Consider the following 26,882-nt stretch of genomic DNA (forward strand, 5'->3'; position numbering starts at 1 on the left):
AAGTATTGAAAAACATTCTCCTTATGTTGTACATTATGTCCCGTAAGAAAAAAAAACTATTTGATAGAATTTTTCAATTTTACAAGCCACCCGAACAATAGCACGTATTTTTCAAACTGATCACCTGTGGAAAAACTCTGGAATATAACCGTTTGGTGTATGTGATTAGGCACCGATGGGTTCTGGGATAGCATGAGGGTATGTTTCAACTGAAATCAATACAAAATAATGGAAATCATGTAGCTTTTTGAGTCAAATACTCCTATGTGCATCGAGGTGAGTGATGCAGAAGAGTAAGAAGCCAGTTGTCGCCCCTTAGGTATTATGGAACGCGAGTGAAACTTGGCTGGTGACAGCTGTGAGCTGAGTGATAGACGAACGGCTTCGGCAGTGACTTTCTTCGGTAGGTTTCTCTATAAGATTACTAGTGAAAATCTGCTAAAGAAAACCACGACCGAAGCCGTTCGCTACCCTAGTAGTACACTAAAGTAGGTACCGTAAACTGGGGTAACTTTGATCACTTTTTTGATTGTATCTCAAATATTTTCAGAATATTCTGAAAACAATATTATTCGATATTTTTAAAATAAGTACTGGCATGCATTGAAAAAGATTCAGTCACTACTTCAAAAGTTTAGCAACATTTTTGCTGTTTTTAAATATGCTCTAAAAATTTTACACCAATCATCATTCCGGGGTGACTTTGATCACTTCATTGTTTTGATGAATTAGGTGTAACACTTTGCTACTTTCACTAAATTGAACAGCATTAAACGGCTTAAGGGGGGACCCTACTCTAGAAGGTCGAAAAATCATTAATTTTCATTTTTTTGGCTGTCTAGAGTAAAGTGAAGTGTTTGGCTATTGATTAAGGTATATTTGGAGATGTATTTTCCATGTCGTGAATGTAAATATAGTGAGTATTACACTGTTGGCAGCTGGGAACGTGGATGCTCTCTCTAAATCAGTACCTAACTGGTGGTAAGTTTTTCTCAGCTTCTAGTAGACCGATCGGGCTGAAATTTTTTTTCAGTATATAGAAACATATTATCTATCTTGTTACGTAGCCGTTTTTGAAAATTCCAAAAATTGCCAAAATGGCGGCCATTTTAGTAAAAAAATTGTTTTTTTTCATGAAAAATCACTATTTAAAAAATCATAAAACATTGAAAAACTTAGATATCAAAAAACGGCTACGTAACAAGTTAGATAATCCATTTTTGCATGGTAAAAAAAAATTCAGCAAAATCGGTTCAGTAGATGCTGAGAAATATTTACCACCAGTTGAAAAAAAATATTTTTTCGAGAGAAGCGCTGCTTACAGCGTAATCCTCACTATATTTGTATCCAGAACGTGCAAAATATATCTTCAAATATACCTTAATCAATAGCCACAATATCCGAAAACATCACTCTACTCTAAGCATCCGAAAAAAAATACGAAAATTTATTATTTTTCGACTTTCCAGAGTAGGGTCCCCCCTTAAACGAGTTTATAAATATGGAAAGCAATTTGGGGGCCATTCACATTCTACGTGAACAGTTTATAATGGCGAATGTACGAGATTCATACAAAATTTTTAGAATATATATGAATTGTTATCCACTGAGAGAGAAGGTGGTCTAAAATCATCAAAAACTAGTCCACGAGGAATATGACTTATGAAATGGGCCAAATTTGCATGTTACTTCACGTCTTGGGTTTTTGTTAAGAAGAAATATGTAATACACTGTGGAGAATATTGGGACTCAACATTGCCTTTGAGGAAAAACTTGCAAAAATAACAATAAAATGTCTTGTTATATTTGTTCATCTTGAGAACTAATCTGGGAACAAAATAAAAAAACTTTACGTATTGCAACTTGTTGTTTTGGATCTGCTTGAACCGATTGTTTGTATGCAACAAAAATCGCCAAAAATACACTTCATTTTCAATTAATATTTTAGCATGAAAAACACTCTTCAAATAGCAGGAAATGCATGAGTAGTAGCAATGCGAACATATATCCACGTATTCAGTGAAGATTACGACAAGTCCCAAGCACTACGAGCGCTTTTTTACCACATTTTCAAAAAAGAGGTACAGTGATCAAAGTCATCCCAGTGATCAAAGTCACCCCAGTTTACGGTACTACAATTATGAACAACTCCCACACCCTCTCTCCTGAGTCATTCTTTCAACGCCCATGAGACACATGCCCCCCTTCAAGTTTCTATCCTAATACATATTCAAAACCTTGTATAAATCCTATTGGTTTATGATATCGAGAACACACATTGGAATATCCTTTCTCGGATTGATATCCAAATCCACACAATAGATCCACAACATTCGTCATTTCTTGCTTCTTGAGCAGCCCCAAGTTGGTTGCTTTACCAACACCGGTCAGTGTGTAGCATTTTCGTATGCGACTGCTGCTAGTCCGGTTTGACCAGTTTCCATTCAACATCGGTGGGGTGTCGGCAGCAGGTGGTGATGGTGGGTGGGAAGCCCCATCGTAACAACACACAGCCATATTCAACCCATCACGTAGGTATCACACTACTACGGTGCACGATAGGCCAACCTCTCCGGTTCTCTCTTGTTTTAAAAGGTAAGTAAAGGTATGGAGGCTCCACAACACAGACACCGCGGCCGTTCGTTTCGCTGTTGGTTGTGCTTTAACGCGATGTTAGTTTCATTACGACACCTTCGCGAGCCGCACCTAGTTCTGCAATTGACTTTCAAATATTCGTTAAACTCATCTCCAAACGGTACAAAAGTAGTGCAGTTCAGTTGAAACTGGCAAAACAAGTGACTGGTAGTGATTGCGGCTACAAAAATACGCCTTCAGGATTCCGAAAAGGTCATCGAAAGTTCACTGCTGCTGGCCGATTCGAATAATCTGTTGACGCGTAAAGCCTCTGTCGTTCATTTTCTGTGGTAGTGCTTTCGGCCGTTCTTTCCTAGGTTTTTGTGGTTACCTTCTCCCAGGTACGCTACCGCGCTAAGGTGTCTTTATTCAGCAGCGTACAAACAAGATAGCAGATGGAATGTTGTGTTGTTGATTATGAAAACTCATTTTCCGAGGTGTAGTGCAGTGCATGAGAGTGATTCGTGTGTGCATACAGCATATGTATAGTTTTCTTGAGCTGGCAAAGGGCGGGCGTTGTCAGTCAGTGCTTGGGGGAATCGCAGTTTGATTGTAATAGCGCTGCAAAGTGTGTATCAGAAGCAACTAAATAGTTTGTTTTTACAATTGGAAATGTCGTTTATCAGTTAAGAAGAATATCAGTTGTGGTGTGATGAATCGCAAGGAGCTGGAAAAGTGAAAACTGTTTACATTGGGTATACATTGATTGAGTGGTCCGCTGCGTGCGTAAATTGCGAATCGGTTCCGATTACGTTGTAGCTGTACGATAATTGCATCGGAAAACACCCCAACACAGTTTAGGGTGTGGATTCGTTTCTTTGAATATTATATGTAGCATCTTGAAAATAGTGAGTACTTTTCAACCATTTTATATACATTTATGCTGTTAGAGGGCTTCCCCATAACACCAATTGTATGAACGTCTGCGAGATGGCGTCAGAATGTCGACTTAGCTGACCTTGCAAGCGCCAGTCGCCAAGATGAATCTGGCCTTTTAATATACATTTATAGCTGTACGTACGGCGAGTAATGAGTCACACCAACCCTTGTCGCTGCAGGGCGGTGTGCAGAGATTGTAGGTACCTACGCGAGCAAGGCAAGCAACGGGAAAGTTTCACAAATACGGTCCGGACCGGACGGCGTCTGTGGCATGAATGCAATGTAGGTTAAATTAAGTAACACTACACAATTCGCTGGCGCTGCATGCGTAGCATAATTTGAGCAGAAGTATTTTTGACCTCGGCTTTGCTCATTGGCGTAAATATATGATTTTTTCATAGACAACCGCGTGTAATTTTGTGCTGATAATTGTTGAAACATCATTTACAACATTTTACAAACTTTCTCTTGAAATCGTTGGGTGTGCTTTTTCGGTATGTTACTCTTGAAATCGTTGGGTGTGCTTTTTCGGTATGTTACAGCCTAGATTTTGGAATCTACCATAAAAAAAAAATCACAGGAGGGTTGTGTGCAAAGCCACGACCGCAATGTTGAAGTAGAATACTTCATTTAACCCCTAACCGTATTGCGGCTTGTAACATCAAGCGATTTCGTTTGCTCGCTGCTGCGTGTTGCATCATGTTGCAACTTAGCAGCTGGGAGACGACGAAATTTTGTTCATGCTGATTGATTGAATCGACTTCACATTAGCTCTGCATAGTCGAACTAACTGCTTTTGTGAGGGTGTTCTAATAGGGCAGTTTGTTATTCAAAATCGCTTATGCTGATCATAGCCTTTGCGCTGCCCTTACAGTGGGGGGTTACCTCAATAAAGTTAAAATTATACAACTGCAACAGAATTTGATTGCATCCCGCACAGAATGTCTGCTTGTGTTGATACCAGAAAATTATTAACCTTCAATTACTTGTTTATTTGTCTTCAAAAAGGCATTTTGCGGTTCAAAATCGGTTGCTGATCGCAGCCTTTGAGCTGCCCTAACAATCGGGGAATTAAGATACACGGACAACATGCACTGTGGAAGCTATTTCACATTCAGTGAATTAGACGGGCGCGACAGATTTAAATTGCTAGGATCCAACACAGAACGCTTGCTTGTGTTGTCAAAAATTCAATTCAATGCAATCTTCATGCTGCCCCAACACAGGGGGAATAATGGCAGTCTGGCGACACACGCTGAGAAAAACCGCGCTGCTCCTGAGACGTGGTGACCAACCACAGAGCTAGTGCTGCTGCTAAGGAAGGACGACTGCTGTTGTCGCTGTCTAGAACTATTATGAGCGGCTTCGGCTGAAACTGAGGCTCTTAGATAGGCCAAATAGCATGTTTTCAATTGCAAGGTATATGATTCTGTCGACCGTGCTTGGGAAGCAATTATATAACTACCAATCAGAGGTCGAATTTTTCGTTTTAACAAGGCTTGACTATTTTCAATAGTACAATAGTGTGAATAATAGAATTACAATTATCTTATTTTGGGATGAATCTTAGAAGATTTTCCAATCTATTGCTGCAAGAACGAAGAAAATCCATCAAATTCTAACCGATTTATTAGCATTTGAAATTGGACATATTTTTCACTTTCTTCGGTTTTAGATTTTCATTTCACATCCCTATGTAGCCGAACTTCCTGAAAGAAGTATTCTACTTCAAAAAGCATTTTGCGGTTCAAAATCGGTTGCTAATTACAACCTTTGAGCTGCCCTAACATTGGGGGAATTAAGATACACGGACAACATGCACTGTGGAAGCTATTTCACATTCAGTAAATTAGACGGGTGCGACAGATTTAAGTTGCTAGGATCCAGCACAGAATGCTTGCTTGCGTTGACAAAAATTATTAACTTTCAATGACTTGTTTATTTGCCTTCAAAAAGGCATTTTGATTTCCAAAATTGGATTTCCTGATGGCAATCTCCATGCTGCCCCAACACGGGGTGAATAATGGCTGTCTGGCGACACACGCTGAGAAAAACCGCGCTGCTCCTGAGACGTGGTGACCAACCACAGGGCTAGTGCTGCTGCTAAGGAAGGACGACTGCTGTTGTCGCTGTCTGATGCTACGCTATGCATAGCCATGCCACAGTTGTGGCCGCTATACGCTGGCCTAACTGCTGAGCAGGGATCGTCTAACTACTCAGAGCTGTGCAAAAAATCTTCGTGCGTCTCGCAGATTTTTGTGCACGTCTCCAATATTTGGAAGGAGTAAGAGACGAAGGAGAGAAAGATTTTATACTTGAGAGTCAGAGATCGGGTGCTACTCATTTTTTTGCGTGCAAAGCACACGCCGTTGGGAGACTGCACAATAATTTCTAGAGAGACGAGTAAGAGCAGTTCGGATTGCACTGTACATTTCGTTTCCAAAGAGACAAGTAAGTGCAGTTCGCATGTCACAGCACTCTTTATCCGTCTCTTTCCGGAGATGTCTCTGTGCAATTATGTGCAATGAAAGCGTTCGAAACTTGCTACGAATGTTGCATTAAAATCTGTGTAGGGGGATGAGGGGCATAGTAAGCACACGGGGTGAAATGGGCACCCCTCTCATATGCGAAACTACGCATTTTTTAATACAATGTGGTATGTGGAACTGTTCCGTAGTTACTACAGTATATCTTCATGTAGAACAAAAGTGATTCGTCTGTTTAAAACATGGAAATATACTGAAAAAATCAACTTGGTTCCCGGATGTTGGAAAAATTATTATTATTGCGCACTACAAAATAAGCTTATACGGTCGTGGCTCAATCAAGTATGTAGACACATCAATATGACGTATCGGTCGTACCCCGAATTTCACCATCAGTGACGTTTTGATTTTGAGCTATAATTAGTGTTAAAATCTCATATTAACTTTAACTATTTCGATAGGAGCGAAATGGTCACCTATAGTTGGGGTGAAATAAGACAAGGTGTGTTGTCACATAAATTTACCTGAAATTCATCTCAGTCGACTTATTTCAGTCGTTCTGTTTCCATAGTCAGTGTTTGTTTACAGTGATGGTGCGAACATATATTAAAAAATCTTTGAAGCCGAATCGGTCAGAAAAAAGGACTGCAGGCAGAATTGGCCACCATAAGGCGCGACGGGACATTTACGAAACAAGCCGCCAAGTATCATGGCAGTTTTGCACTGAAGACAGCCCTTAAATTTTTGTCGTTTTCCATGCTTAAATCAGCAACCGAATTAGGAGCCCATTATGCCCCTATTCCCCCTACGAGTCAGCAGGAAGCCGCAAACGGGCAAAATTTTCACACGGCACAGGCATAATCAGGGTTGCCACTCACATTTTTGAATACATTTAACTACTGCACAAGAAATGTAAAGCTTGCTTAATTTTGTTGGTTTCGTTGGAAAGTCGAGAAAGTCCGTAATCAATATCTTTAAAACGTCGAATTATAGAGAATAAAAAGCACCTAGAAAAGGAACAATTTCCTCTCTTAAATATGTGATAAACATGGGTTTTGTTGTTAATTAAATTAAATTTTAAAGTCTACTGTACAAGATGTTTTTTGACGCCTCTTTATGTTTAGGTGCTATTTATCTTTAAAAGCATTAAGCTGTGCCTTCATTTAGTGTTGTAAGATCAATTTTCTTCAATCTGTTGTTCAACATAGAAGCATACCTTTCAAAACAATAATATGCGTTGTACGTTTTATTTTTCACTTATTGAAAAGGTGTGATCCGCATCCTCATACAACACAGATAATCGTTATGCGTGAAAATGTCGGAAAATAAAATCTGTATAACTACAGATTAATCTGAATATGTGGCATCACTGGCTGTGATCAAAAACTCTCTCAACAAAGAGGCACACAAAGCCCAAGAAATTTTCTGAGGTAGAAACTACCGTGACTGCGGGTAGTTCTGCGCAGCACGTTTTCCGCGCCCTCATCTTAAAAAACTATTTTTCAACAGTAAATTTTACTAAAACACAGTTGATTTGTGTGCTTTACCATGTGCATAGCATAGTCTGCTATAATAGAACAGAGATTAAGTATGTTTAGTAAAATTTACTGTAGCAAACAGTTTTATAAGTTGAGTGCGCGGGAAAATGTGCAGCGCAGAATTACCCGCAGTCACGGTACGTCTTTCTGCACTATACTGGGGTAAATTCTGTGAGGTCTCCTGAACGACACGAAAGGGATCCGAACTGCTTTTACTCGTCTCTTTGGGAATTGATGTGCAGTCTCCCAACATCGTGCATTCTACTCGTAAAAAAAATGAGTAGCACCCGATCCCTGAGTAAGAGACATCTCCGGAAAGAGACGGATAAAGTGTGTTGTGACATGCTACCTGCACTTACTTGTCTCTTTGGAAACGATTGTACAGTGCAATCCGAACTGCTCTTACTCGTCTCTTTAAAAATTTATGTGCAGTCTCCCAACGGCGTGTGCTTTGCACGCTAAAAAATGAGTAGCACCCGATCCCTGCTGCTGAGCAACTGCAACACTATCCGTAGCCATGCCACAGTTGTGGCCGCCATTGGTATCCACTGTAACTGCATCTGCTGGCCCTGCTGCTATCGATGGTGAGATCCGCTGGAACTGCTACGCTTATCCTCAGCCATGCCACAGTTGTGGCCGCTTCCGCTATCGATGGTACCCACTGCTCGCTCCCGCTGCTGCTAAGGGAAGACTGCTGTCGTCGCTGTTCAGAACTGTTATGAGCGGCTCCGGCTGAAACAGGCTCTTATATAGGCCAAATAGCATGTTTTCAATTGCAAGGTATATGATTCTGTCGACCGTGCTTGGGAAGCTAGCATATAACGACCAATCAGGGGTCGAAATTTTCGTTTTGACAAGGCTTGACTATTTTCAATAGTACAATAGTGTGAATAATAAAATTACAATTATCGCATTTTGGGAAGAATCTTAGAAGATTTTCCAATCTATTGCTGCAAGAACCAAGGAAATCCATCGAATACTAACCGATTTATTAGCATTTGAAATTGGACATATTTTTCACTTTTTTCGGTTTTAGATTTTCATTTCACATCCCTATGTAGCCGAACTTCCTGAGAGAAGTATTCTACTTCAAAAACCGAGAAAAGTGTTTGGTTGCGGATCAGGTGGAGGTGTGAATTGCTGGATTTTTTCATCATTGTATACAATATTGTCAAATGATTTTAACGGCATGAGGTAGTTTTTGTGTTAACAATCAGATAGACGATTTTCGTATGTTTGTTCCGAACTTACAACAAAAACGAACTTTATTACAAAATGCAATGCTTCTTACTTAGAAAAAATAACTAAAATCTAAAAAGCAGAAACTTTCTATGCTGTTTATTTTATTTTAATTTTTCGATATTTTGACTATATGGAAACTATTCAACCCATTAATTTTTTTATTTATTTATTTCGTCAAGCAAATGTAGACCACATACAATATTTCATTACAGTTGTTACACATAATATGTATAATGTTTTTTCTTGCGTGCTAACCATTATTTCAAGAGTATTTCAATCAGTTTTCAATTTGTCCTTTTGACATTGTTATGCCAATGGTTTTGCAATATAGATAATGCTGATGCATCATGCAATTTACGGAACTATTTTTGCATAGTTTGTTATGCAGCGCGTATAAATGGAATTCTCGCGTAACTTCTCAAAAGGACCCAAGTAACATTGAGAGAATCTCTTCGTTTACTTTCTGTTTTGTTATTAACTAAGCATGGGCGTAGCCAGAATTTCAAATAGGGGGGGGGGGCAAGCTCTTCAAAATTTTTGAAGTAAAAAAATGGTACACTAAGGTCGCTTTTTACGCGGCGTTTTTTGACGTGGATTCCGGAATTTACGCGGTTTTTTACGCGGATTTCGAAATTTACGCGTTTTTTTACGCGGATTCCGGAATTTACACGTTTTTTTACGCGGCACGTACCCCGACTAAAGCGACTTTAGTGTGTTTTGAAAAATAGAAATAAATACTAGTCTTTAGTGATTGTTACATCAAGTCAACCAGTGAAAAGTTGTCCTTGACATCAGAGTGGAAAATTTTATTATTCTTTGTCCAACCTCGAATATAAATAGATGTTCTTTACTAAAAAGTCTTCAGTTCATTTAAACCTTTGGTCATATTATTTTGGCGACGAGGATCTTAAGAATCCAAGAACATGGCAGAAGATAGAGTTGATCAGCAGCCGCAACCGGGAATTCAAGATTGATTCACAAGATGGCTCAAATTCTATAGCGGATAACGGTCCAGCAGCAGCAGCGTCAGTATCAAACCCCGGAGCAGATTTTGGAGTCCCTCTCATCGAACATCATCGATTTTGTCTTCGACGAAGAAAACGGAGTTACGTTCGGACGTTGTTGTTTAACCGCTACCAGGACCTCTTCGAGAACGATGCAGGCCAGCTGAATGATACGGCGAAGGTACGTTTACTTCTCCGAAAACTGGACACCCATTCGCACAGCCGCTATCTCATTTACATCCTGTCAAAGCTTCTCAAGGACGTGAAGATTGAAGACACATTAAACGTTCCGGGAGCGGTTCATGTGTCTTTTCACGATTGTTGTTGACCATCTGCTGATGAACACTCAGCAAGCAGAGAGCACCCAACCGCTGTTCAAATATTGTTGACCTCAGCCAGGTTTTCACCCGACGTAATGTGCTGAACGAGCGTTCAATCGTGCATATTTCCATGGTAGAGCAAGTGCAATTTCAACTGCCTTCTCAGTCGCAGGGAAGAAAGAACGGGCTTTACCTAGCAGGTCTATAAGATCCAGCTCTTCCAAGTTCTTACGAGGTGGAAGTTTTGTATTAACATTGCAGCAGTATGAGAGCACTGCTGCAATGTTAATACAAAACTTCCACCTCTCCAACAAAATGGTCAACTTCATAAAAAATTACAAAATTTTCGATTTTGCGCTTGAACTCTTCCAACGACATGCGTATTACGTTAGCGGGATGCAGCAAGAACAACGAGTAGGCAGGTGCACTATCTTCATCGAACCGTGTTTCCAGTGGGGTTACAAGAGAATCAAGGTAAGGAATTGTCACAGCTCGGTTCCAATACTCCAAGCTAGTTGATGCAGGCGGATTTACCAGGTACTTTTGCCGCTGCAATATCCTTGGGGGATCAACTGAAAAACCTGTGCAATTCCACGCAACAAAGCGCAAGCATTTCAATTATTTTTGATCTGGCTGTTACTTTACACAGATGTTTCTATGGGCTAAAGATGCCGTTTTGTGCTTTTAGAATTATTGAAAACAAAATTCTGCACCAATGTCAAAATTTAGGGGGGGGGGGCAACGGCCCCCCCCATGCCCCCCTCTGGCTACGTCTATGTAACTAAGTAGTTTTCACATACCTCATGATTCTTTTTGCATAGTAAGCTAGGCAATATTACAGTCTTTCGATTTATGGCAAGAAATCGTTGAATGCTTTTATAATGACGCTGTAAGTTACGAAACAGAGTGAGAGAGGAGAGGAATCGCTTATTGTTACATTGGTCGTTTTGAAAAGTTACGCGAGAATTGTTTTTGGACTAACTCTACACGTTCTTCGTGTGCGGTAATGATTCCATATCGTCGGTTTCGTGCAACATTGGCACAACTCAACATTTTGCATTTTTAGTTTTTGATGGCAAACGATGCCAAAGGTTGTTAAGTTCCATATCACGAAACCCTGTTTAAAATTCCCAAAAAATCTAGAGTTATGAGTAGAAGTGCCTTCGCTGCACAAATCGAAATTTCTCTATAAAGTTAGTTAAAATAAGATTTTAACTCGAACAACGTATTCATAATATGTGCATAATCGACCCAAAAGTGTTAGATAGAGATTGGAAGTCTCAAACTTTGAAGTTTTCTTGAAAATTGAAAAAAAAATTTTCGACGTAAATTTTCAAACGCATTTTTCTCGAAACTATAATTTTTGAGTTGTGCCAGTGTTGCACGAAACCGGCGATATGAGATTACAAAATATGTACCACAATAGGTCTTACATTTGTAATATACAATAGTTTGATAGTGTACTGGTCTTGAGATCTTTCACGCGGCTGACATCTGAATTTTGAATACAGTTTAATAACTATGAAGTTTTGTTTTGTATAAGTTTTCTCCAGTTCACTTCAAAATTTTTTAATGGCTTTTTTCGAAAAAAAAACATTTTTCCAATCAGCGGACAGGATTCTCTCTCAGTTTTGCCTTTCTCCTAGAAAGGTATAGCAATCACTTGCAAAACCGAAAGTATAAAAGTGCTCCAAAGGGCCGAATGGCATATATCACTCGACTCAGCTCGACGAGCTGAGCATTTCTGTATGTGTGTGTGTGGGTGTGTGTGTATGTGCAGATTTTTATTCTCACTCACTTTTCTCAAAGATGGCTGGACCGATTTTCATGAAATTAATTGCAAATGAAAGGTCTAGCTGCCCCATAAGACCCTATTAAATTTAATTTTATTCGGATTTTTAGTTTAGAGGTTATGTATCAAAATGTAAAAATCATGAAACATCATTATCTCAAAAACTACTCAACCGATTTGAACAAAATTGGTTTCAAATGAACGGGCTACCAAAAAAACCTTTAACTTTTGAATTTAAAAGAGATTAGACATGTGGTTCAAAAGTAATGGAAAGAAACGTGTTCTGGAGAGTGTTTAATCTCACTCATGTTTCTCAGAGATGGCTGGACCAATTTCCACAAAATCAGTGTCAAAAGGAAGGTCTAGTTGCTCCATGAGACCTTGTTGATTTGTTTTTCAATCGGACTATTACTTTGCCTGTTATGTTCAAAAATGTGAAATCCAGCTATGAAAAGGAACATATTCCGAAGACGACTTAAACTCGGCCATTTTTGGCTGTTTTTTTTTCTACCAAAAATGGCCGATTTTCGTCTAACATGAGTATCTTCGGAGCTAGAATGATACACAGCAGTTGAGAACGATCACAGACACAATTTTGGATTCTAGGTTGGCGACCTCCGGTTCCAGGGAAACAGCCGAAAATGATCGAATAACACCCAATATGGGTGTTTCTCCAACCAGAAACCAGAAGTTGCCATCCTGCAACTCATGATGGTGTCTGAGGTCAATTTTTAGCTTCTTGCAACATTCTGGCTCCGGAGATACTCATATTGGGTGGTATTTGGTCACTTTGAGCTGTTTTTCAGAAATCGAAAGTCGTCATTTTGGACTTTAAAATTGCCTGTGAAATCAATTTCTGTCATCTGGGCGTTATTCTGGTTCCGAAAACATTCATATTGAATGCTATTTGGTCATTTCAGGCTGTTTGCCAGACATCGGAAGTCACCATCTTAAAATTCAAGATTGTGTCTGTGATAGGCTGACCAGATTTTCTCAGGGCAAAAACGGGACAAATTAGTTCAAAATACGGGACACTTGAGATGATCGATTATTTCGAATAAGCAGTAGAGCGTGGTTTTTTGGAAATAAAGCCGTAAAAATTACCACAGGGAAGATCGAAATTTGGTCCAACTATTATCATGGCTTTTATGGTCTCAATTTGCAATCGCGCCATTTGAACTGGCCACATACCGTTTACAATAGAGCCCTTTCCAGTGGTGCGGTATTACCAAGAACACATGTGCTCAGTAACTTCAACAAATTCCTGGTTCGTTGAAGTTTTTTGCTAAAAATTATCAACAAGTGGAAAATGGTACAGCACGGCAAGAAGACGGGACGGTATGAAATGGTCGAAAAAACGGTACTGTCCCGTTCAAAACGGTACGTCTGGTCAGCCTAGTATGTGATCAATTTTTAGCTTCTGTGCATCTTTCTGGTACCGCAGATACACATATTTAATGGGAATCGTCCATTTCAGGCTATTTTCCAGAAACCGAAAGTTGCAATCTTACTTTCTATCTTCAAAATTTGCAATCTTATCTATCTTTTTCAAAATTTGCAATCTTATCTATCTTTGTTAATTCAAAATGTTGTCTGAAGTCGATTTGTGGTTCCAGTGCATCATTCCTGTTCCGGAAATACCCATATTAGGTGGTATTTGGTCGTTTTCCGCTGTTTTTCCGAAACCGGAAGTCGCCATTTTGGATTTTATAATGACATTTGGAGACAATTTCTGGATTTTGAACGTCATACTGGTTAAAGAAACACTCATATTGGGTGGTGTTTGGTCATTTTCAGCTGTTTTTCAGAAACCGGAATTCGGAAACACTCATATTGGGTGGTGTTTGGTCATTTTCAGCTGTTTTTCAGAAACCGGAATTCGCCATCTTAGAATTCAAAATGGTATCTGTGGTCGGTGTATCATTCTAGACCCGGATATAATTATATTGGGTGGAAATCCGCCATTTTTGGCTGTTTTCCAGCAACCGGAAATTGCCATCTTACAATTCAAAATTTTGTCTGAGGTTGATTATGGAACATATTTGTTACCACTAAAACATTCGCCTGCCAAATATGGTTCCATTTAGTTGATTGGTTCGAGAGATGTGCAGAAATTTGTGCACCTTTTTGGACAGATTTATATTTTCTTGATTGATTCTTGAGCTGTGCGAAATTTGTGTTTCATTTGTATGGCACCCCTCCCTTCCAAAAGAAGGAGGGGTGTCAAAACATTATGGACATATTTTTTACCACTTAAAAAAATTACCTGCCAAATTTGGTTCCATTTAGTTGATTAGTTCTCGAGATGTGCAGAAATTCGTGTTTCATTTGTATGGAACCCCTCCTTCCCAGAAAAGGGAGGGGCGTCCAACCATTATGAACATATTTTTTACCCCTTAAAACATCCACATGCCAAATTCGGTTTCATTTGCTTGGTTTGTTCTTGATTTGTGCAGAAACTTATGTTTCATTTGTATGGGACCCCTCCCTTCCAGAAGAGGGAGGGGTCTCAAACTATCATGAGAACCTTTAACGGCAACAAAAACCCCTACATATAAATTTTCACGTCGACCGGTTCGGTAGTTTTCGAGCCTATATGGATCAGACAGACAGGCAGACCGGACTGCATTTTTATATGTATAGATTACAACATCAATATTTTAGAATCTAGAGAGTAAATATACATTTATTTGATTGAAGCGTTCATGTAAATCTACTTTTACAAATAAAACTTTGAATGAGAAAGGCTGGGTCTGACCGCTAGGTGGATTAATTTAGGTTTTTTAGATTGACGCAAAATTTTTTTTAAAGCTTTGTTGCTAAATATTGAAAGAATTCTCAATAACCTCGTTAAGTGTTTTTTAATTCATCGTTTCTGTCCGAGTCAGTTTTCCGCATTTTACCTACAGAAATAATCAAAAACCCGCTGTTTTATGTAAAATGAAGGTAGGTGAGTACTGAATCTGATCAAACGTTGAAAAAATTTATGTTCTAGGACATGGTGAATTCAAGATATGTTGCACGCCGTTTGACTCAACAAGACATCACCTTCGACACCAGCCACAGAACACGGATCATAATTCTTTCACGTGTTTACGTTTTGTAATAACATCCTTTCAATTCTAATATAGAAAAAAAAAAACAAAAAACCTTTCACAAGTCATGGTGGAATTATCCCTTAAATAATTAGTTTAACAACATATTTTTGTGCAATTCTGCAAAATTGGGCAGTGTATAACTGCGTCTGATTCGGAGCTGAGCTATGGGATGCGCACCAGGTATATCCAAGAAGGCATACACTGTTTCCAAAGCTGCAAAAACGTGATCGAAACTATTTTGACCCAAAAACATTGACTAAGGTCTAAGGTCTAAGGACCCGTAACATCTTCAGCAAAGTTGTTCTATTAATTATTTACCATATTATAAAAGTTGCAATTCCACGATTAAACCATTTAACAGTGACAAACGAATTTTACTTTTCTTATTCCGGATTATAAAAATCCACTTTGTTCAGCAAGGTTATAGCAAATTTTTGAAGAAACAACTTTGTTGAAGACATCATACTTCTATCCATCTATTTAAATGGACTTTTGTGGCGTTTTCCATAAATTAACCCTGAAAATTATTTTTTTTCTATTTTACTTTTCATAGTGATTTTCTATAATTTTTCAATGCTCTACAATATTGTTTACTACAACGAAACAAACAATTCCTTCGAAGAAAGTTTATTTTTATGTCACATATTTTTTAATATGATTCTCCATTTTGTAGAAGTTGAAATTTTGTGATAAGTCTACCTAAAAGTGAGAAATGAGTTTATTTCCTGTGTGGACTCATCACTGCGACCAGAGATTAAATCTATTGTGAAACACCTGGGTAATAGTTTTCTGTACTCCGCACTTCATATTATTGGCAGTATCACTATTGAAGTAAGTGATACGCTTATCATTCATATCCATGCTTGTGTGTAAGTTGTACATTTCCGTTTCAAGCTTACTGCTCTACTATACCGAGCCTCTGTCCATCCTAACAATATCGCCTAGTTACAACTCCCTGGAGAGAACTTTCATGTGTTACTCACACCAGTTTCATTTTAATAGGGAGTTTCATTATAATAGGGAGAGTCAACAGAAGTACTGTAGAATTCAGATTGAAGGAAGGGTACGTGGTGGGGAGCCTGAGAATGAACCCATGCTAAAGTCCTTTGACAACCAAATGGCCTGATTCTACTAAGATTCGAACCCACGGCCACCCGCTTACCAAAGCAGACTCTGTAACCTTGCGGCTACGGAGCTCTCTAATGAGTTTTATTTCTCTCATTTTTAAAATTTAAATAATGCACTAATTTACTTACAAATATCTACACCTCCTGTGTAGCAAAGACAAATGCCTATATCTGAATTAAATGATGTTTTATTTTTACTTAAATATAGCAATGGTCTGCAGATATTTGCAGATTTCGAAGATATCTGTTAATAAATTAGTGCATTGTTTTAATAGAGTTACAAATAAACTTTCTTTGATGACATTGTTTGTTTTGTGATAGAATAATGGTGTCTTTGGCAAAATTATTTTCTATGAAATGTGCTACAAATTTGTTGAACAAAGTGAAATTTTATATGTCGAAATCAAAAAAGTAAAATTCGTTTCCCACTGTTTAGTGGATCAATAAAAAAATTACAACTTCTATAGAATGGAGAATAATTGATGGATCAACTTTCCTGAAGGCACTACGGCTATACAATCAATTTTTTTGGGTCAAAATAATTTCGATCACATCGATCAAAATAAATTCGGGTTTTGAAACCAAGGATATAGCGCCTTTACTCGCTTCAACTGTTACGGTTGGAACTTGAGTACTAGCTCTAGTCCTAGCATTTACCTGACGATTAGCTTATCGTTATAGCGCCGTTACTGGAGACATAAACTTGCATAATGTCAATTTTCACAGTCAATTTTAAAACGATCACGATTTCTCCACCAATCTTTCCACCAATTGTGAATGTCATGAAAAAAAATACATACTTGGGATGTGTAGAAAACATTTTGAAAGTTATTTCATGAAATGGTGCGTGTTAGTATTTCGTTGTTTTTATATCATTTTTTGTATTTCACACCCTTCAAAAGGGCATTACTCAAAAACGTATCGTACGACGATCTTGAAATTTTGACTAGAGATTCAGGATGTCATAATGAATCGAATGGTGTACTCAGATCTTGTGGTACATTTTTTTTATAATAATGGTCTGCAAGAGCACCGTGTTTGTAAATCATTACCAAGTCTAATTAGGCTCACGGGTTTTCCAATAATCCGTTTGATCGTACCGGCCAAAAAACAGATTGTAGATTTCAACTCAAAATCATATTTTAAAACCATAATTATTAATAATAAAATGAGGAAACCTATGATAGAAGGTTGATAAAGTGTTTTGGTTCCTCTGTGTCTCGTCTTAACGAATCAATTTAAATTCGTTTAATTCAGATTAAAACCATATTATTTGAATTCCATTGAACGTCTGTGAAAAATATTTTGTTTATTCAGTACTGAAGTCTGGACTATGAAATCTTTTTTTAATTTCTTTTGTTCTCACATCAAAACCTAAACATAAAAATTGGACTTTGAATAAGTTCCTTTTTTTAGTGAGTAAATAGGAAAAGTGCTATAATTTGATTTATTTCTTTTTTACCTTTGTTAAACGCAAAATAGATCCATGATCCGGAGGGCCGAATCTATACGATCTGATACTATACCATCTATACCATCTGACTCAGCTCGACGAACTGAGCAATGTCTGTTCGTGTGTATGTGTGTGTGTGTGTGTGTGTGTGTGTGTGTGTGTGTGTGTGTGTGTGTATGTATGTTGTCTGTATGTGTGTGCCGCAAAATACTAACGCACCTTTTTTACAGAACGCAATATCCGATTTTAATGATCCTATACGCAAACGAAAGCTACTGTGCTTCCCCAGAATGCTACCGAGTGGATTTTTGATTAGTGGTTTAGATTTTAAAATATTGATCAAAGAGTATTTTTTATATGAGACATTTAACTTTTAAGGCAAAATTATTGGCACGGAGAGCCATGTGTTGTATACCAATTTACTCAGATCGACGAATTGAACAATTTATGTATGTTTGTGTATGTGTGCCTGTACGTAAGTATGTGTAAATATGTTGTTTATATGTGTAGTATATTAAAATCGACCCAAAAAAGAAAAATAATAAAAAAACACTCTTTTTACAGAACGCTTATTCCGATTTTTATGTTCGCATGCTCAAATGAAAGCCCCAGAGCTTTTTGAAAATCATACTGAGTGCGATCTTTTATTGGTTGCTTGAACTGTAGAGTTTTGACCAAAGTATATTTTAGACATGGGAAATTTTACTTTCTGTATAATTTATGTAAAAAAGAATAATGTTCTCGCCTACACTCTGAAAATCCAAAATTCTCAAAGATCGTGGAGAGCCTTCATTTTCAGATAATGCATTTGAGATAGAATTAAATTGACAACATTCATCAATAGCTATATTTTTTTACTGTATAATTCTGAACTATATTTCGAGAGCAGGTTTGTAGAAGTTTGCTTCACTGCCCAAAAGCATAAGAGTCCCATATGACTTTTAGGCAAATTTTAGTTTATACTGTCGTATCTAATTTTATTAAAATTCTCGTATGCCGTATTAAAATTTGAAAGTTTGAAAGTTGAAAAATAAAGGCATACGAGTCCCATCCTAAGTATATCCTTCTAAGCATCTGGAATGAGTGGAATTAAAGTGTTCAGAAGTGAGACCTTACGGTCTGCGTCGATTCCTCGCGCACTGTTTGATGATGATGATGATGATTGTAGATTCTATGTCGAACGAGGTTTCATCTATCAGCTTTAGTTGCTTTTTGGTAAGTAACATGCACCGGTCCATGTTGCAATCTGTTGAAACCAAACCATCACATTGCAATTCATATGATCCAATGTGACCATTTCAAAAACTTTTTGATTGAATAAACTGTTCACATGACATATAAGGAATGATAATAAATGCCCTGGCCGTCTTAGAATGCGTGGAGACTGATATGCTTTTATTTTTTATATATAGAGAGAAAATAAAGGTAAACGAGTCCCATCATCTATTATCAAGACTGGAATTCGTGCAAAAGTTCTAAGAACTCATGGAAATATATAATGTTCCACCTCATTAACATACAGTTGAATAAAATATACTTTTTGTCAAATCATAGTTATTTGCATCAAATTCAAGATTAGAACTTCAATTGCAATTTTCTCAATTGTAAGCATTTCCATATGGGACTTTTATGCTTTTATGGGCAGTTCAATTAAAAAAACTTAAAACTTAAAAAACAGTAAAAAAAACTTGATACTGATGCAAATTGGACTTACGTTGGTATACGATTTGTAATTGACTGGTCTAATATGTATAAAGTAATAGTTAGTATAACAAAGGTTTCTGCACCACTAGGTGGATTAATTCAGGTTTTTTTATTTGATTTATTATCTACCTACTAAAAGCTCACCAGGGAGGAATGTCGTTTTTTGCATAATTCAGCAGCTTTATTTTTCCGGCTAACTTTCAGTCATTAGTTCGGAGAGGATTTATTTGAAACCGTTGCATTTCGTTTATTATACTGCCCAACACAGGTGTGGCCCTAAAGCTCAAACTGAAAAAAAAAAGAAAGATTATAACCTTTTTACCATCCCTGTGAATTTTGGTGCCCCTAGCCATCAACATATTTTCAGAGACCTCAATGAGTTTTTTAGCAAACATAACGTGAAAGCGACGATCCCGGCGAGTATTTACTATGCGACATTTTGACGTCAGTTGACGTATTTATACACTGGCTAAAGGCACCTAATTTCACAGGAATGGTTAAAAAGCTAAAATCTTCCTAGGGCAACATTTTTTCGCTTTTGTCGACCTGTGTAATCGGTGGCAGGATTAATGTGTGCTGTTATAATTTAAATTGTAATTTTTTAAGTATAATTCTGTGGTTTGTGGCCACCTCGTAGTTCAAAAAAATGTGTATGGGATTGTTATTCACAAAAAAAGCAGTGGATTTTCCCATTGCGACTACGTCAATCCATGAATGTTAAAATTATTATTTGGATAAAAAATGGGCATTTCGGCTGAGGTTTTCTTCTTCTGCTCATCAATTTTATTAAAAATTTAACGTCATCATATCCAGCCAGTTGCTGCGAGTTCTAACGGCCGCTGAATTCTTATGCACGACGCAGTTCCGATAGGACGTGTTAAGCATACGTTACCAGCACATTCTTCAAGTCAAAAACCGTTGAATATAAGCTTCTGGCAGCTTCTGGCAAGGCACTTCAGTTCGAAAGATACCACACTCCGACCGGATCGAAGTTGACGTTACTTTTTTTTGCTAATATGCATACTAGTAAGTCTAGGTTAATACGAAAAATTCGCAGATATTCAAATGAGTAGTCTGCCCTGCTCTCTCGTTTGCACATTCTCTTTAACGGAAACATACCTCAAGATCGAGGGGATCAAACTCTCCGGTGCGCGATGCTTTCATTATATGGGCTTCGAGGTGAAGTTCGAGCTGAGTCGGTGTTGAAGCCTACCGGAGAGTTTTAAAACTGGTTCCAGAGACTAACTTTGTGTTTATCTTTTTTCTCCTACTATTCCTCTATTCTTCGGGATGCGATCGGACGTGCAATTATCTTCTGGCTGTCTACGGGTGTAGAATGCATACCCTGCAGAGATAAACCAGCGAGTGTTAGAAGCAGACCGGAAGCCTGGTTGCTTTAAATTATACACGTTGGAAGCTGTAAGGAAAGGATTTACATTTTTTTCCTACGCGACGTGCATAGCGGGACTAGGGTTCATATCTGTGAAGTAGAAGTCTTTCAAGTACAACAAGTTTTGTTTCAACTGGTGGTGTAATCTGCAACATTCACAACAGATAGGATATCACAATCTAATGAAAACTTGAAACGGTGACCATTGTCTTTCTTCAACGATAAGTTGAAATAAATAATCGAAGATGCAGAAGTAATTTGAAATCATTGTCATTTAGACCTCGACTTCAATTAAAATTATTAAAATTATGGACTTTTAACCTTATTATACGAATCGTTACGAATCTGTAGTCTCCGGTCAAAAACCTTAACTTTTCTTCTTTTACGACAATCACTGTCTTATAACAAATCGTCTATCGTGTCTGAGAGTCTGAAAGACAGCAAATAATTGTTTTTCGGCACCTACATTAAAAACTTCATTTTCATTACCAACTCGTAAGGCTCGAGCACACGTTAACTTACTATTCATATTGGGCTTTCTTATAGTTTCTCGTTTATTTCTCTTTCTTGCTTTCTCGCTAGGAATAACGATTTGAGTTTGAGTTCGTTCTTGGTGGCGCATATCTTACGGCCCGGGAGGATTCACCCGACCGTGTTGTTTTATTTTACTTTAGCATTCATTTTCCCCCTGGTCCGCTCTTCAGTGGTAGAGTTTCGTCGAGCCCCATCCGGCGAGGCGGATCGTATGGAGCGGAGAGTGGAAAACCAGAAAAAGCTCGTTGTCGCCGCGGTTGTTATTGTTATTGTTGTTGTTGTGTGTTGCCCGGCGGCTCCGCTTGGCCAGTAGACCTACTGAGCGCATAAGGCTTGGCAAACGCTTGGCCGTTAGTTGGTGCGGCACCGCGGTAGAAGTCGGATCGTTAGATAGTGCGCGCGTTGATGTACGGTTGATCGTGGTCACCATTATTGGGGCAGTAAGGAAAAAAAAACACTCTGTTGATTTACCTTTCACAGTTGGTTACAGTTGGACGTGACGAAGGAATTCCCTCCGTGCAGTCAACAGCTGTTGGAGAAGGTTTTTTTTATTGATAGCATATTTTGCTGTGTTATTGATTAAACATGACGGATGTAGACAAGTTGTGAACGCGATGTTAGTTATTTTTTGCACTGAACGGAAATTGATCAAAAAAGGTGTGTTCGCCGGATTTTAGTTGAATCAAGATACAAGTGAAACCCACAGTGCAGAAATTTACACATTGTGAAAATAATAACTGTGATAGTTCAATCAAAGAAATAGTTATCGGTTTCCGTTATACTCTACTAAATTTTTTGGAAATAAATATTGAAATTCAGTCCGCAAATATATATTTCGACTGTGACATACAGTCTTCCTCAGTGCTTATGTGGAGTCCACATAAGCACTGAGGAAGACTGTATGTCACAGTCGAAACATATATTTGCGGACTGAATTTCAATATTTATTTCCGAAAAATTTAGTAGAGTATAACGGAAACCGATAACTATTACTTTGATTGATCTCAATCACTCTGCTAAGACGCTCGTTATAGATTTTCTAAATTTGTGATAGTTCGTTTTTTTTTGTAAATAATCAGTTACTTTTTATCCAGGTAATTTATATTCATAAAATCCGAAGTGTTTGCCTTATAATTTAGATATATTTCGTTCAGTTGTCGTAGATTTATGCAACCGTTTTAAGCCGCACTTCCTGGGCTGCGAACATTTTTGGCTTATTTGCTCGAAAGATGCTGACAGTTGTTCAGTTGTTGCCTAACATTTTGTAACAACATTTTGCTGCCGGCTTCTTACTACCGCTACTGACTTTGGCACCGCACTTTCTTGACACTCCACGTTCCAGCACTTTTAATTTAATTCAACGAAGGTATCAGTTAGCGTAGCTTTCGTTTGACGTTACTTTCGGAACAATGCATTAGCAGCTCCGCGATGTGCATTGTTTTGGTTATGGTAATAAAAACTGTTTCCCACGATACAGTTTCAGACTCTCGCATAGTCGGTAGTCGGCTGGGGTTGGTGATGCAAGTTGTAGATAGTCTGTTCGGGGACATGGCAATGCCGCACCGGGTCGGGTGAAATCAAGCCTGACTTTTACTCTTGTTTCCACTGCACAACACTGTTTTGATTTCATATTCATAAAATAAAATAAAAAAAGCCTTTGGTAGAAGAACAGTAAAATTGGGTATTGTCTATAGATAACTTAGATTCAGATGATTTTCTGATATTTTTTACGGTACGTTTTTCGCTATTTTGATTTTATATATTAATAATATCTGATACTTGATGATATCCGACTATGGAGTGCAAGAATATGAAGAATCTATTAGAGATGGAGAAATAGCAATTTCTTTCTCACAAAATTAGGTTCCGGATTGCTCCGGATTGTTCTGGCTCGATATAGAGCTGTCATTAATCGCTAACAGTAAAATTGATTTCTTCAAAGAATAATTAATAAAATTTATGCTTCGTTATGTCGTTGTAAAGTACTGCAGGTTGGAAAATTCTTACAGCACTCATCGGGAACACGAACTTGAATAGAAACTTACCTTTTTCCTGTTTATAATAAACATCCTATGAATATCCATTTCATTCATTCTTCCAAAAAACTTCGCTTATAACCTGCAAACAGGATTTATTAACTATTGTTTTCTACGGTGCATAATACATTTCACCAAGTAGGACACATAGTTTGTAAAACGTTGCATTTTTCATTTGGGTTAAATTTACTATTGTCTTAGAAATACTGAACAGTTCTGTCAGCCATAATACCCATGATAGCCATGATGATTTTAGGCACACTTTTTTTGTACAAAACGGCTGAGTAAAAGATACCAGGCTTGTAAACGGTCACCATTTCCATTTGATCTCGCTTCCTTAGTGTGCGTCACAGTCGGCTTTCGCTCGTAAATGTAAAACAACCAAACCATCGCCGCTCAGCTCACAGAAAGAAAAGGATAGTCAAACGACACTCGCGTATCAAAGAAATGCCCACTGTCAATCGTTAAGCGATGTTATTTCGGCCTATTATTGTGTTGAGAAATATTTTTACAAGATCAATGATATAAATAATATCCAGAATACACGCACTCATGCGTAATTCTCATTTCTAGAAAAAATGTCAAAATACGTTTAAGGAAAATAACGTCGTGATGGCGGTCTTCCTTTGTGTGGACTGACTTTATAAATGAACATTTTCAGTTATTTTTCGATACGAATTTGTATTAAACAATCAACGAAGTTGCAAGAATATTAAAGACAATTTTAGTGAAATTGTAAAGAACTGATGTTTTATTGTTTATTTTAATTTCTATTAGAACAGACATCAATTTTCGGTATGACTGGCTATACCAAGTTATAACAAAGTATAATTTTGCAATGAAACAATCAATTGGCAAGAAATGTACCATGAATATTCGAATAAAAAAAAACTGTTGAGTTTCTACCAACTTGCTTATCTTTTTTGTCAGAAAAACTTCAACGAAACGATACCACAAATATATTTTACTCATTATTTTTAATAAATTGAAAAAAGAAATTTTGGCAGTTGCAATCGTTTTCAAGTCAGTACAAAGATTTGAACTGAGCATTAAAATACATATAAAAAATATCAGATGTGCAACTAAGTTCTCGCTGATTTATCAAAATAAAAATGCAACTTTATTAAAAAAAAATACCTATAAATCATTAAAAGTATTCCTTTTTTTTTTTTTTTTTTTTTTTTAAGGGGGGATTTGTTAGTAGCTTAAGTATTTATGATAAATATTAGTAAATAATGAGTATGTGTGTCCAATCACAAATGGTGACTTCTCAACACTGTTAGAAATTTGTAATTTTAATTGTTAGGATTTGTTTGCTTTCGCAATTAGGACTTATCATTCGTAGGGATTTAAACCTACTTGTCAGAAAAGGGGAAGTAAACTTACAACTAACTTAATTGCTAACTTATTGGCTATAAAGAGAGCTTATCGTAGCAATTGAGGATTGCAACGATTTTTGTCGAAAATTGTTAATAATTTTATTTGACATAGCTTCTAATGGTTCAACACCAGTAAGTCTATGTAATTCGAGTGTACCAAACCAAGGAGGACGCTTCAAAATCATTTTCAGAATTTTATTCTGAATCCTTTGGAGCGTTTTCTTCCTTGTTGAACAGCAACTTGACCAGATCGGTACAGCATAAAGCATTGCTGGTCTAAAAATTTGTTTGTAAATCAATAGTTTGTTTAGAATTCCTGTTAATGAGAGGATATAAACATCTCGTATATTTGATGCACTTGGCTTGTATACTCTCAATGTGCTCTTTGAAAATAAGTTTTTTATCATAAATTAGTCCCAAGTACTTAACCTTGTCGGACCAACTTAAAATAACCCCATTCATCTTAACAACGTGATTATTGTTTGGCTTGAGGAAAAAAGCCCTAGGCTTATGCGGAAAAATTATCATTTGAGTTTTAGAAGCATTGGGAGAGATTTTCCACTTTTGCAAGTAGGAAGAAAAAATATCTAAACTTTTCTGCAATCGACTGCATATGACACGAAGACTTTTTCCTTTTACGGAAATGCTTGTGTCATCGCAGAACAATGACTTTGTGCATCCTGGAGGCAAATCAGGAAGATCTGAAGTGAATATGTTGTACAGGACTGGACCCAAGACTGAACCTTGAGGCACACCTGCTCTGACAGGAAATCTATCAGATTTTGAATTCTGATAGACAACCTGCAGAGTTCGATCAGTAAGATAATTTTTTAAAATTTTGATTAGGAAAATTGGAAAATTAAAAGTTTGCAATTTCGCAATCAAACCTTTATGCCAAACACTGTCGAATGCTTTTTCTATGTCTAAAAGAGCAGCTCCAGTGGAATAACCTTCAGATTTGTTAGCTCGTATCATATTAGTAACTCTGAGCAATTGATGAGTTGTGGAATGCCCATGGCGAAATCCAAACTGTTCATTTGCAAAAATTGAATTTTCGTTGATGTGTGACATCATTCTGTTAAGAATAACTCTCTCAAACAGTTTACTTATTGAAGAAAGCAAATTGATTGGTCGATAACTTGAAACTTCAGCTGGGTTCTTATCCGGTTTTAAAATGGGAGTAATTTTTGCATTTTTCCATAATTTGGGAAAATATGCAATTTTGAAGCAGCAATTGAAAATTTTCACTAAAAATTCCATTGTGCTCTCAGGGAGATGTTTGATTAGTATATTAAAGATTCCATCGTCACCAGGTGCTTTCATATTTTTGAAATTTTTAATAATTGATTTAATCTCATTCAAGTTAGTTTCAATTATTTCTGCAGGTAAAAAATTCTGGGAAGAAATTAAATCAAATTGACGTGTGACTTCATTTTCAATTGGACTCACAAAATTCAAATTTGAGTTATGAACACTCTCAAACTGCTGAGCAAGTCTTTGAGCCTTTTGTTCATTGGATACAAGAAAACGTTCACCATCTTTTAAAACTGGAATAGGCTTTGAAGGTTTCTTAAGAATCTTCGACAGCTTCCAAAATGGTTTTGAATATGGTTTCAATTTTTCAACTTTAGTCTCAAAATTTTGATTTCTCAGAAGAGTAAATCTATGTTTAATCTCTTTCTGTAAATCTTTATAAATAGTTTTAAAAACAGGGTCACGAGAACGTTGATATTGACGTCTGCGGATATTTTTCAAACGAATTAGAAGTTGAAGATTTTCGTCAATTATTGGTGAATCAAATTTCACTTGAGCCTTTGGAACAGAATAATTCCTGGCATCAACAATTGCACATTTTAATGCTTCCAAAGCGGAATCAATATTCACTTCGTTTTGCAAATCAAGCTCATTATTGAAATTTCTCTCAATATGAGTTTTGTATCTTTCCCAATTAGCTTTGTTATAATTAAAAACAGAGCTCATAGGGTTTAAAACTGATTCATGTGATAAAGAAAAAGTTATTGGAAGATGGTCAGAATCAAAGTCAGCATGTGTGATCAAATCACTACATACATGACTCTGATCTGTCAGCACCAAATCAATTGTTGAAGGGTTTTTACAGAAGAAAAGCATGTAGGACTATTCGGAGACAAAATAGAATAGTATCCTGAAGAACAATCATTGAATAAAATTTTGCCATTGGAATTACTTTGAGAATTATTCCATGAACGATGTTTAGCGTTAAAATCGCCGATTATGAAAAATTTCG

At 37.3% G+C, this 26,882-nt stretch overlaps 2 protein-coding genes across 5 annotated transcripts in view; one reads left to right on the plus strand and one right to left on the minus strand.

The window, feature by feature from the left end:
* Positions 1 to 26,882, minus strand: part of LOC129731620 (uncharacterized) — a 143,438-nt gene that overhangs the window by 6,357 nt on the left and 110,199 nt on the right. The gene's annotated exons all lie outside the window — the stretch shown is intronic.
* Positions 2,684 to 26,882, plus strand: part of LOC129731616 (protein bark beetle) — a 77,275-nt gene continuing 53,076 nt past the window's right edge. For 3 of the 4 annotated variants that reach the window (XM_055691737.1, XM_055691739.1, XM_055691740.1), the window contains exon 1: positions 2,684 to 3,482. The gene's annotated coding sequence lies outside the window, so the exon portion shown is untranslated. Of the gene's footprint in view, positions 3,483 to 22,219; positions 22,296 to 26,882 lie in introns of those variants that run through there. The other variant, XM_055691738.1, reaches the window with a different exon arrangement.

The sequence above is a fragment of the Wyeomyia smithii genome, chromosome 3 (genome assembly GCF_029784165.1).
Source record: "Wyeomyia smithii strain HCP4-BCI-WySm-NY-G18 chromosome 3, ASM2978416v1, whole genome shotgun sequence".
NCBI lineage: Eukaryota > Metazoa > Arthropoda > Insecta > Diptera > Culicidae > Wyeomyia > Wyeomyia smithii.